The sequence below is a fragment of the Limulus polyphemus genome, unplaced genomic scaffold (genome assembly GCF_000517525.1).
Source record: "Limulus polyphemus unplaced genomic scaffold, Limulus_polyphemus-2.1.2 Scaffold1443, whole genome shotgun sequence".
Lineage (NCBI taxonomy): Eukaryota > Metazoa > Arthropoda > Merostomata > Xiphosura > Limulidae > Limulus > Limulus polyphemus.
In genome coordinates, this window is record NW_013667053.1 from 213,917 (window position 1) to 226,655 (window position 12,739).

Consider the following 12,739-nt stretch of genomic DNA (forward strand, 5'->3'; position numbering starts at 1 on the left):
ATTGTTCCTGACAACATTGTGAAAGGTTTATAATAGACTTTGTTTTGTACTTCACAACACTGTAATGTAGTAACAATCAAATACGTTTTGTATTCTACTTGATATTATTGGTAAATATTTATAATGTGGTTTGTTTTGTACTTCAAAACACTATAATGTGGTAATAATCAAATACGTTTTGTATTCTACTTGATACCATTGTGAAATGTTTATAATATTCTTTGCATTGTACTTAAAAGTGTTGTAAAATGTTACAAATTATTTTCAACTGTTTTTATATTGAAATTACATAAAGTTGCAAACTATTGTTAATTGCTTGGAATAAAAAGTATTTAGCACGGTTTGAAGTAACTTAACAGGGTACAGGGTAAGATGTTGAATAAAGTGAGTTAAGGTGATTAATGATGCAAAGTGCTGCCCCATTAGTTAGTTTTGATGTGTACAGGGTAAGATGTTGAATAAAGTGAGTTAAGGTGATTAATGATGCAAAGTGCTGCCCCATTAGTTAGTTTTGATGTGTACAGGGTAAGATGTTGAATAAAGTAGTTAAGGTGATCAATGAAGCAAAGTGCTGCCCCATTAGTTAGTTTGATGTGTACAGGGTAAGATGTAGAATATAGTAGTTAAGGTGATCAATGAAGCAAAGTGCTGCCCCATTAGTTAGTTTGATGTGTACAGGGTAAGATGTTGAATAAAGTGAGTTAAGGTGATCAATGAAGCAAAGTGCTGCCCCATTAGTTAGTTTGATGTGTACAGGGTAAGATGTTGAATAAAGTGAGTTAAGGTGATTAATGATGCAAAGTGCTGCCCCATTAGTTAGTTTGATCATCTTTTTTGATTAAAATTGCTATAGTCTATAATTGTGGTTGCAAAACTACAAACTGGATCCATTTCATATATGTGTGTATGTTCAATTGATACCTGAAGACAAAGATGCATGAGCAGTATTTTAAGTTCACATGTGGTGTTTATTGAGGTGAAGAACTGTGTTGTAATTTCAACTCATTCATAGTGTGTTCAACTTTGTTATCTGCTCAACTCACAATAAGTATTAAGTATTGATATTTCAATAGATGATGTGGTCAGTTATGTTAAGATATTTTTTATATTTATGTAATAATGTCTATAATAATGTGTAAAATTCCAATGGATATAACAGTTTTCTTTTAGAACCAGTAGGAATGCAGTACTGGTTTGTGAGTATACACATTTAGTGTGAAAAAAGCTAATTTTAGAACCTTGTACTGGTAAAAATACCTACTCTTTTTTTTTTTATGTGCAAGTCTTATTTTATAACTCAGTATAGAATGTGCCTTAAAAATTCAGGATTTCAAAGTATCAATCTGTATGTACTAGTTAAAAAGTACCAGAATGTTTATATAAAATAGTCATTGAACAATTTCAAAAATGTTGTACATTGTTTTAAATCATACTTAATTATTTTGCAATGGAAATAAAAATTGGAAAATCTTATGTTTTACCTGAAGTTGTTCTAACTTTGATTAAGAAAGTTCAGTTATCAAAACTAGCTAGCATTCATTTTGTTCATAATTAAATAACATTACTGTGGTGTGTAGCTGTAAAATTTTTGAACAGTTAATCCTGTGAAGATTTGATTGGCTAAGAAACATGATTACTGTTCAGTAAAAACTCTGGTAGAGCTGGTTATGTCCTAGTGTTGAGTTGTGAATTGAAGGATCATGGGTTTGAGACTTGATGTTGCTGAAATTCCCTACACTTTCAGCTGTGGGTGCATTCTAAAAATGATAATCAATTGAGTTAAAATAATCATAAAAGTCCATTGAGGTGCCACATTCTGCTGGCTGATTGCCTTCCCTCTGGTCAGTAGTTCAAAATTAGGGACTGGTACACTTGAATCCTAGAGGAATGCTTTTTGTGTTCATTCAAATTCTTTTTTTGTCTCAGCTTCGTATTAATTCTCATTTGCAATGCCTACATTAATTCAAACCTCCTTCTTTTTAGCCTGTCGTCAAAATTCTCTTTCATAGATCTTCAATCCCTTGAATCTTTTCTTCCAGTTTGGATATATTCTTTTTCTCCTACTTTGACTCTATCTTGCCCTCAATCTGCTCAACTTCATCTTTTGCTTGTTCAAATTCTTCAGTCCTCTTTACCCTTTCTTTATGGAGCTATGCATCATAATACTGGCAGTTTTACTGGGGAAATTCACATCAGCCTGTTCTCCACACTCCTTCAATTTTTCCTTTAGCAGTTGCACAGTTAACTTGATTTCTTTTATTCTGGGACTTGCATAGTAAGGATGCCTTACTTTCTGAAGTTTGGATCCTTCAGAAGTATATTGGGAAATTTTGTTTGTCACCCTTCCTTCGAGATGAAGTTTCGTGGGTGTTCCACCTCTTATTATGTTCCTTTTCCTATTTGCCCCTACCAGGCCAGCCATCAAGGGACTTGGAGATAGCAGTTTCTGGAGCTACTCCCTGGCTCTGGTCCTGTGAGAACTCAGCTTTAACACTTTGTGCATCTGTTGACTCATTTTGCATAAAACTCTTGGACGGATTGTCTCTTAAACGCTTTCTCTGTTATTCAGGGCTAAAGCTCTATCTGTTTTTAATTTCGCATTTGGGCCTGCATTTCCACAACTATACAGGTGTTTAACTCCTCCTTGCCCCATCATGGGAGACATCCTCTTGTGCAACCTCCCTTATCCTTCAGGAATCTACTTGTTTGGTTTGGCTAGTCAGGCTCGTTAAGTCAATATTGACTCCTATTTCATACATGATTCATTTAGGATTCTTTCTCAACTCATTTGCTGGGCGTGCTCATCTTCATCCTTTACATATTCAAGATATGGAGCTTTTTCTTTCCAAGGCTTTCATATTACGTTTTCTTTCCTATGCAAGAGATTGTCTGTTTTGGGGGGTTCTAAAGTTCTTTCTTTTGAATGTGATCATTTGCATCACTTCGTTGCTCTGGAAAATCAGTGATCCATTGACTTCTTTCATTTCTCTCCCTCTATTTTTTCACCTCTCGCTATCATGATAGCTTAATTGTTCCCACATGACTCTGGGCATCCCTCTTTCTTCACCTCACCTTGACTTACATCTGTGTATGTTTGCCTTTCTAACTGGGTGGGGTATAATTCTGGACACCTTCATTTTGGCATTTGATGTCCAGGAGAACAGTCTTCGCATCAAAGTCCTCGAGATGTTGGAAGTTCAATGGGCCTGCCACCATTTTCTCTCGCATATTTCTGGACCTCTTTCTATGATCCATTCAAAAACCCTAACGTCCTTTATTATGTCAATCAAAAGGGAGGCGCTCGCTCTCAAGACCTTTGCTTTCTCACTCAGACCTTCTCTTTTAGCGCATATGAACACATTATCAGGTTGTCAACCTGTCATATCCTGGGGTTTTTTAACTTAGTGATGAATTGGCTGTCCAACAGAGTAGTTCTTACATCTTACGATGTTTCAGTTCATTTTTTTTTCACATATCTGGATTTGTTTTATCATTACGTTTGTTACTCCCCTCAACACTGTGCTTTCACTTGTTTGGTCACCAGTCCCATACTTTGTGGCCTTAGCAGTGGGTGCTCTTATTTCAGGATTAGCCTAACCTCTTTCTATATGACTATTTTCCTCTTTGACTTCTTCCCATGGTGCTGTTTATAATTTAAAGCACCCCTTACTGGGTTGTTTTTATTGCTTCCCTACCCGTTGTCCAGCTCAAACTCTTTTCCCTCTTGGTGACTTAGGAGCTTCAACCTCTTTTGTCATGGAAATCCCTTTTACATCAGCCTCATACATCTATCTTTCACCATGATGTACCACACCTTTTATATTCCAACAATTTTTATCTGGTTCCTTGTAAGATGAGCAAATTTTCCTTGTAGAGTAGCACATTTTCTTGCTCACACTTGTCAGCCCTTCATCCTTGTGATTTATCACCACAAATGGAAGGCCTATCAATGCTGGTCTGTCCACTACTTCCATCCTCCAGGTCATCCAACTCTTCCTCATCTCTCTTTCTTTTATACCCGGCATTTCGAATAGCATGCTGTCAGTTTCTGCATTTGCAGATACATAACAGCTTTGTCGATGACCTTCCATCTTTTCTTGACCATTCTTTTTTCCTTCTCTAGTTCTTATGGATTTCTTTTGGGATTTTCCAATCAGCCATCCTCCTTGTCTGGTTCTTCTTATGGACTGGGTTTAGTTTCCAGTGCTCTCACAAGTCCTCTATTCGAACCTGTTCAATGTACCATCTTTCTCTGAAGACATATTTTCTTCTCTTTCTTGCTTGTGGAAGATGTCACTCTGATATATTTGCTTTAGACACCTCCTACTTTCTTACAAGGATAAGATGATTGTATTCCAGACTGCTCCTTTCTTACCATACCTGGGCTGCTCAAAAGAATGATTAGATGTTTTTTCTAATCAATCATTCTCCATTCTATTTCTTCTCAGTGCAATCATTCAAAACCCACGTCACTTCCATTTTCTTATGTTGGCAATACGATTTTACCGTATTTACACATCTCCATTTGGAGGCAATTGCAAATGATTTAAGTAGGTTACATAAATGGTTATGAACATTTACAACTAAGTACTGTTCCCTATTTTTAAAATTATAATTATATACAATCTTTGTTATGTGTCGTATTTTTACATGTAATTAAGAATAATGATAAAGTTCAAATAAGATGTTCCTCTATAGCTATTTAGTAACTTGCAAATCCATTGCTAAGGCTAGGAGCTCCAATGATTGCGTCCAGTAATATATTTAACCCCCAGTCTGTAAGTCAGTGAGACATTTTTTGTGGGTTGATTCCTAAGCAAAGCTTTTTGGTACTCTCGTTTTTAAATTCTAAATAGAGATTTGAACCCTATGCAATATCAGGTATCTAAATCGTGGCCGAATTCGCACTAGTTTCTAGGTTACGAAGGAGCGACATCCATCCTCCCCATCCAAGTTCACACTCAAAACACATTAGTGGTTGCACATGTTGCGTAATACAAAATCTGGTTCATCAACTCTATAATTCCGTTTTCTCCGCGGTTTTTGTCAGTTCTGTCGATGAAAATGGCCGAGGAATTTACACACCACTAATTTATGCAAAAGCAGTACTGCAGCATTTCCAGTAATTATTGTATTTGATCTGATGGTTTCTACTTAGAATGGCGGACGAATACTCGCCACTTGGTTTCAGAAGCTAGTCTTGCGTGTGATGAATGAGATAGCACTAGGAGTAGTGACTGTAGCAGAGCATCGTGAGTAGCAACAGTCAGTAGTAGCACTCAACGATTGAAGTAATAATAGTAGAACCAGGACAGCATCACCGGCATGAACATCATGGAACATAGATCATTCAATGATTTTATCTTGTTTTAGACCAGTCAGGATCTAATATTCATAAGTTATTTTATTTGATCAATCATGGTACGCCAACATAAACATTTCTATTATTTTGTACAAATAACACAATCCGGCTAAACTCCGCATTTTCGTGGTCGAACATGTTTGAGAGGCGAGCTCGTTTAATAGTTTGTTTAATGAGTATTTTTCTGGGACAGTTGTTTTAACACCAAGTCTGTAGATTACAGAGGGATGCCATGGCTTCTGATAACCAAGTTAGAACTCTGACAAAGGACCTGATCTGTTAAGTTCCAAAAACACTTTTCACTGACTAGTGGAATTTGACGATCATTCATACAGCGCACCCTCGTGCCCAAAGTTTGAAGCAGTTTTTGTGGTATAGGGTCGTGAAACAGAAATCCTCTTATTTTTAGTCCGGGCATGCAACACTAAGCCATACCAGCCCACATTTTAAGGGAAAATGTAATCTATCTCGGTTCGAAACATACAAATCCCCCTTTATCTAATGTCAGTGGTTAAACCCGTATTCTCTTAAATAATTATTAGTACAGCATAACCACGTTTAACTTACTACTTGTTTATATTGTCTAAGAAAGCTAGTTATCAAATTTTTATATAATATAGGCGACAAGAACAACCCAAGAGTTTGTGATGGGTGCTGCGGACTATCGATCATAATAGGCACGATTATACGCTAATAGCCTTTTATGTAGCTTTTTGCGAGAAAATTCTGACACGCACAAAAAAAAACCTATAACAGTATTAAGCAATGAGCGTCCAGAATAAGGATATTGTACAAAATCTGGATTGTAAATTCCTGTTGGCGGTTTAGTATAAAGTTGAAATCGTCGTATAATTATTACAGTTGCCTTCGTTGATTTGAAACGAGACGCTCGCACCGCTAAGAATCGGGTTTCGCTACTCGTGGTGGGCACAACACAGACAGCCCATTATGTAGCATTTTGTTTCACAACAAATAAACAAAAATATTGAAACAAGACAAATTAACAAATTGGTATTACGAGGTTTGGCCAGGTAGTTAGGGCGCTCGACTCGCAGTCTGCGGGTCGCGGGTTCGAATCCCCGTCACACCAAACATGCTCGCCCTTTCAGCCGTGGGGGCGTTATATTGTGACGGTCAATCCCAGTATTCGTTAGTAAAAGAGTAGCCCAAGAGTTGGCGGTGGGTGATGATGACTAGCTGCCTTCCCTCTAGTCTTACACTGCTAAATTAGGGACGGGTAACGCAGATAGCCCTCGTGTAGCTTTGCGCGATATTCATTACGAGGTTTAACCACAAGCGTTATTGATTCATCTCATATCCACGTTTCCAATAAGTTATAGTAGTAATGATCAGATGTTGAAAGAGTCATGTAAATAAATGTATTTAAAGATATATTTGTGGAAGGAAGTGAAAGTTTGCTTCTTCTTTTAACAAAAGTTAACTGTAAGCTTAATGCATCGTTGGAGTAAAACACGTTTTATATAAAGTATATACATATGGTTGGTAATGACCATATCAGTTGTGCTTCTGTACTTCTGACATGGTTTCTTCGTATATTAAAGGCTTCTTAAGAATAAGTACAACAACATGTACTGCGGAAGTACCACAAAAACTTACAGGAAATGGGATTTTATCAGCTTGTCACACAGACAGAAGGCTTTCCTCTTGTTGCTGTTTTTTGTTTTGTTTTTTCTCGCTCTCTTCGTAATTGATTTTTAATGATAATTACAAAAGTGGGTAAGAAGAGCCAGAAAAACAGTTGGAAAAACCGTTGCATAAATTTGTCTTAACACCATATGCCTTTTGGGGTGGATTATATAGACAGACATATATAACGAAGTTGTTTTATGCCAACTAGTAGAATGTGTCGAAATTTGACTAAATAACTAGAATTGCGAAACTTCCCCCCAAACTTATCTAACCTCACAAAATCGAATACTTGACCATTAAGGGACGCTCTTTCTAAAAGCCCAAGTGGTACAGCGGTATGTCTGTGGACTTACAACGCTAGAAACCGCGTTTCGATACCCGTGGTGGGCAGAGCACAGATAGCCCTTTGTGTAGCTTTGTGCTTAATAACAAAAAATAAACAATCTTTTTAAAAGTTATTTTAAAACCATCACTGGCAATGTTAATACTGTGAGAACATTTGTTAGCAGAGTTCTTAGAACTAAATAAAATCGTAGATAATTACACAACAAATGTATTTGAAACCCAAATAAAAAACATGTTCAAACGAGCTTATTTCGCGTGAATTTTTTTTTTAAATATAAAAGCGTATCATTTTTTTTATCAGCATAAAATGACAAATAATACCCTGAAAATTGGTTTTTAAAAATCGGTTTAATAGTACATTTTTTTAAATTTTAAAACATACACAAAGAAGTTATTATGCATCCATAAGAGTCGCTCTTAGTTGGTCTTACACCTAACACATAAGTTTTTTGCGTATTTTATTTCTCTTCTTTATATTCATACGTTTTCCCAAGTGATATTATTATGCTACAGAATGTGTCAAAATTCGAAAAAATATATAGAATTGTAGTACATCAAGCCACGATCTGAAACTAACGGCTATTGGATTCCCATTGGTAAAGTTGTTTACAACTCTTCATTGTAAACAACATTTTCAATATTACACCTGCAGAGACGTAAACTTTAATCTAGCGAATGACTGTACCCTGGATAGAGCTACGTAGAAGACCTTAAGAAAAATGACTCTGCTAATTGCAACCTCGACGGAACGTACATTCGTTTTCCTAAATTATATAACCGTAAGATTTTTGAACTTTAATGAGCGTTATTGGGAAAATGTACATGTATACAATAAAAGTTAAATAAGAGTCTGTCTACCGGACGAGTTATTTGTTTGTACTTCATCTAGACAATACGAAAGCTTGTAGCGGTCTAAAATGAACACGCCGCTACAATCAAAGTTCAATAACAAAAAACCAATTTATTAACCAATAACAGCACTTAGAAATAAATTCAACACTTACAAAAAACACGGTTAATAAACACGTGCCTGGCCCGGAGTTGACACTGATGTTAATCAACAATATATCATAAATATCAATATTATTTCAGATAATGGAATCAGGATAAAGACCCAGAAAGAAAAACATAATTTCAAAAAATACAGCAAACACAATATTCCAAAAATACCTTTCAATATTAATAACAATATTGAGTGATAAACAGCAATAATTTGCTAATTGTATCATTCACTAACTACCTCGTGACTCACTCTCTTTAGTGAAGCATATGGCAGGGTATTTATTAACTGAGTAGGTCACGAGAGTACATCTCATGTGATCGTAAATTTACATAATCGTCTGCTTCATTAGTAGTATCTGTACGTCACCACAAGGGAAGCTGGTGTCCATTTCATCATACGTACATATTTACTCAAAATACAGTTGATTAGCTAGAAGGTGAGGTAGTGTTTTAATGCAACTAAAAATTCACAAATAAACTAAAGGGTGGAAGGAAATAATAAATGAACGATAAACATAACCATAAAAAGTATGGAAGTTGCTATCTCACAAACTATAATCTTAGTTTTGTTTCTGTAGTTAAAATTGTCGTTGCAGGATAAAATATTAGCCCATAACTGATCTTTGAAACAAATTAAAAATTAACTTTCCTTTGGAATAACTTTATATGTTAAACTTCTTAATGCCACAACATATTAACGCAGTTAGAATTATTTACATTACATTCTGTTTATTTTTATTTAAAAACTGCAAATTTTTGGAATAATTACAGTTATCCTGAATATATAAAAAATCATAAAGTAATCTATCGAACATATAGTATGACATGCGGCTATTTTGTCTTTTTATGGTATGGCGAAGTTAAAATACTCCAGTATTTTCTTTGGTAACTTTTCGTTTACAAGTTTGATTGATGGACGTCATTATACAGGTAGGATTTTTATTCTAAAATGCCAAGCATAACGCTACCCCAAATGAAAATGTTTTAGAAATTCTTGATGTTAAGCGACTGGCGCCTAGAAGAAGATAAAGTCTTTTAGTGAATTCATTGTGAGGATTTAAGAGAGTTAGTCAGAATACAAGGAAAGATTGTACTGTTAAGATTCTAATCAAGTTATCAAGTTAAGCCATTGTTTTAGTATTCAAATATTATTACGTAGAAATATTAGCAGTTAGTGAGAGACCATTTTGTTATAGTATAACCTTACAGTAATATGGGAGATTGAGATTAAACGTAAACCTACTGTTGAAATTGTACTTATTTTGAGACGAATTTAATTTAATTACCTGGACGAATTTAAACTTCTAAATTTTATTATGTTTGACTGTACAGTAGAGCTACTATAATTAATTTGTTTCGTAATTCTTTAATAAGTTTTCAAATTTGTATTTCTCAACACATTTGTGAATTGTTTGCCAATTTCAAAAGAATCCCATTAAAATTCTAAAAAATAGTACTGTAATAAAAGTTACGCAGTACTATGTTATTAAAATATTTTTGTTCTATAGTTTAATCATTTATGACAAGGTCGATTTAATCCCGCTGTCAATCCAAAATCCAAACTTGTTTCGAATTACAAACGCAGCATATGGAACACATTTTGTAAAATTCGTTGAAGTGTCTATAGTTCCAGACTTTTCGGACACCCTATATGTTGCCTCTCTCTCTCTCTCTCTTTCTTACATATTTTGACAATAGATGTCACCCTTTATTGTAATGTGCGAATGAAAAACTGGTTTTTCTGACACGCAACGGTAGTCGAAAGCACTGGAGAAGTTTCGGGAAAGTGTGAATGATGAGTAGAATAAAATTAGTTAGTAAGAATATAAAGATTCTCAGAGCTCTTAAAAATTCAAAACTATGATTCTTCTCTCAGTCCTAGAAGCATCTAGCAACAGCCTACTGTATAACACTAGGTACCAGGAACAGTATTGACAGTGAAAAAATCGCCACGATTTGATAAACTATACAGTAAGTTGTGAAGGTGGTTTGGAGAAGAGATTCTAGCAAAGTAGGATTAAAAATAAGGACGATGCTCACTTTGTTTGTTCGTAGTTAAGCACAATAATGAACTAACTAATCGAAGCCCGGGTGTTTAGCGTTATAAGCTTTTAAACTTACCTCTGATCTATAAGACAATAACACCAATAACGTGATGGGAAGTTTTAGAGAGGCCTTGAAACAACATAAAGACATAAATTTAGAAACAGCCAAGAATTTGACGGAATAATTGCAGTTTTTTAAGTTCTGTCAAGCATTAAGCAAGAAAAAAAAAGTTTGTAGAAAGCAATTATTAACCAAGAGAATGTTAAGAGTGGTATTAGGATAATTATTACAATAATTTAGTGTCGCTTTTCCAGGTAGTTATAAAAGAGATATAACAAGCTAGTCTTAGGAAGGATGAAGAAGAAGAAGAGCTTGCTGAGGACGTGAAATATTTAATGGAATCGAAGAGGTGTACCCATGATCAGCTTCCTCGTGTTATTCATCATAGAGACTTAGTCATCCAACTAAACTAAAACAAGAGGTGTTTATTTGAGAGGGAAACGCAGCTAACTGTGTATTTAGACACTATCGAAGGTACTGACAGACAGCTCAGGACATTTACAAGTGTAGATTATAGTAATCCACCTTACTGACCCCCATGATTGTATAAATATGTTATAATAATTAATCCAGCAAATTCACTCTGTGTGGACGTTTGTTTGAAGTGGAAGAAGAATACTGCGCCTGGGCCTGCAAGTGGCAGAATTCTAATAAAGGGAATTAGTCATATTAAAGAGAATTGAGTTGAAGGTGTATCTTAGTCGCCATCAAAGACACTTTATCTAAGATTGCAACCAATGAAAATGTAAATTGAGACCCCGAAAGAGTGATTTTTGAAAAGTAAATGTTTCCTGGGCAAAACTATAGAAATTTTAATGATCTATCATTATAGTCTTCCAACAGTGGAAGGTTCATGAAATATTTCATTATGTAACAGAAAAATATTAATACACTAGTTGAAATAATGACTGTTGATGTCTTAAGGCTAAGGGTGATCATTTCAACTGCTGGTGACATATAGAGATGGAACTCACTATTCAAAATACCTCGGACAAACAGATAATTATTTTAATGCTGTAGGAAGTTCTTAAATTCCAGAATGTTGTTGTCTCCCACCTCCCAAACTTGATTCCTAAGTGATCTGACTGTTCTGTACTTCTAGGTAATACACATGAGACTCCTTGGCCAGCTTGTCAAGTTCGGGTAGAGTAGGTTGAACCGAAACGTTCATAAATAAGGAATATTTAGTTTCCCTTCCTTCAGCCTTGATGTACTGGGCTGACCATTTAATGTTAAAACTGTTCCAGATTATCTCTTCTGCATGTTATTTTGTCCTTGGATTGAAAAAAGTCCGTCAGGTAAAAACAAAATAATTGCCAGGGTTGTCACCAGGGTTCTGACCCACCTAGTGGAAAGTCGTACCATCACCAAGTAGTGTATTAATACTGAAGATCTTGAGCAGTGTAAGATATCCTTATGAAATCCCAATCTACCAAATAAACATTGGACTTGTCTATTCGGGCTACAGCTATGGAAGCATATCAATGCAGTTAAATCTCCAGAAATACCCGTTATTTCACCACATTAATCAAATTCACAGTAAAAAGAATTGCCACTTCACACTCGCACATGTTTTCTTAGTAAATCAGAAAGAAAATGTACAAATCCAAGAACTATACATGGGAGGAGTTACCAGTAAGGACTGCCAGACATATCAAATGGCACATAAGCTCTTCATTGTAATCCATTTCAATCATTAAATCCTTACCAGTAATTACTGTGATAAGTTCTTCGTTGTGGTCCATTTCACTCAGTAAACTGTTGCCAATAACGAGTTATAAGCTCTCTGCTGTGGTCCATTTCACTCATGTGATTCTTACCAATTACAAGAAATTTCTAGAGGCTTCACAGTCTCACTCGACTAATTAGATCAATGTGAATGTGTAAAAGTATGTTAATTTGTATTTGTCTTTGACATCTATAACAAAACATGCGCTGTTAAAAATAAAGATATGTGTTAAATTTGGTTTTGGGTATAGATATAATTAGATACACAATGGGTTATCTGTGCTCTGCCCACCACGGGTATCGAAACCCGGTTTCTAGCGTTGTAAGTCCGCAGACATACCGCTGTGCCACGTGGGGGGGGGGCAGTAATTATTCGTGAGTATTTATTTAGCACCTTAATTGATACAAGTGATTTTGATTTCATGTATTTTGACTGATTAAAGATATATTCTATTTCGGTAAAAATGCATATACTATTTTTGTTTGTTTGTTTTTTAAGTTAAGCACAAAGCTACACAATGGGCTATCTGTACTCTGCCCACTACG